The sequence below is a fragment of the Nicotiana attenuata genome, unplaced genomic scaffold (genome assembly GCF_001879085.1).
Source record: "Nicotiana attenuata strain UT unplaced genomic scaffold, NIATTr2, whole genome shotgun sequence".
NCBI lineage: Eukaryota > Viridiplantae > Streptophyta > Magnoliopsida > Solanales > Solanaceae > Nicotiana > Nicotiana attenuata.
In genome coordinates, this window is record NW_017678126.1 from 8367 (window position 1) to 9755 (window position 1389).

General features: G+C 40.6%; 1 protein-coding gene across 1 annotated transcript in view; it reads right to left on the bottom strand.

Annotated features, from left to right (window-relative positions):
• LOC109221557 (type I inositol polyphosphate 5-phosphatase 2-like) overlaps positions 1 to 1389 on the bottom strand; it is a 10513-nt gene that overhangs the window by 6908 nt on the left and 2216 nt on the right. The window lies entirely within an intron of this gene.

Consider the following 1389-nt stretch of genomic DNA (forward strand, 5'->3'; position numbering starts at 1 on the left):
AAGGGATTCGTTAGGGCTAAAACGTAAGTTTATTTTTCGTTGGTAGTTTTGAGGTCGCTCAGTCTAGCTTCAGGGTGTTGTGATCTCACAACGAAGTATGCCTTTAGATATTCTTGAAGAGACAGGAATGACAGGTTGTAGACCGGTTGACACTCCGATGGATCCGAATTCTAAACTTATGCCAGGACAGGGGGAGCCTCTTAGCGATGCTGCAAGATATAGACGGTTGGTTGGTAAATTAAATTACCTTACAGTGACAAGACCTGACATTTCCTTTTCTGTGAGTGTTGTGAGTCAGTTTATGGATTCTCCGTGTGATAGTCATTGGGATGCAGTTGTTCGCATTCTTCGGTATATAAAATCAGCTCCAGGCAAAGGTTTATTGCTTGAGGGTCGAGGCCATGAGCAGATCGTTGGATACTCAGATGCTGATTGGGCAGGATCACCTTCTGATAGACGTTCTACGTCTGGATATTGTGTCTTGGTAGGAGGAAATTTGGTGTCCTGGAAGAGCAAGAAACAGAATGTGGTTGCTCGGTCTAGTGCAGAAGCAGAATATCGAGCGATGGCTATGGCGACATGTGAGCTAATTTGGATCAAACAGTTGCTCAAGGAGTTGAAATTTGGTGAGATTAGTCAGATGGGACTTGTGTGTGATAATCAAGCTGCTCTTCATATTGCGTCAAATCCAGTGTTCCATGAGAGAACTAAACACATTGAGATTGACTGTCACTTTGTTAGAGAAAAGATACTCTCGGGAGATATTGCTACAAAGTTTGTGAAGTCGAATGATCAGCTTGCAGATATTTTCACCAAGTCCCTCACTGGTCCTCGTATTAACTACATATGTAACAAGCTCGGTACATATGATTTATATGCACCAGCTTGAGGGGGAGTGTTAGAATAGTCATGTAAATAGGAGTAAATAAATAACCCTAATCCAATATATATTAGGAGTAGGACATGTTATGTGTGTATATATATAGGGCTCATTGTAACATATGAATATACATCAATAATATATTTTCTCTCGTGCTTTCTCACAGAATTTAACAGTAGAACGCAGAAATGAACTTTTGTTTAGATGCATATGCAGCTTTGAGACTAAGCTTTAACTTTGTTTAGTTTCAAGAAAACACAAAAATGGACTTTAACTACGTTAAAAATTCTTTTTGTTGAATATGTTCTTTAGCTGATGTAGCACCAAAAGATCCCTCGGCTAGACAAAATGGTAAGCGCAGAGGCAAAGGGGACGGGAAAAATCATCACGGAGAAGCATAAGAAAATTGCACGAGATTATAAGATCGATGTTGTAAATCCATGACTTCCTTATATGATGGATTCAGTGACGGGGCCAGCAATTCTAAAGGGGGGGGGGGGGGGGTAGTT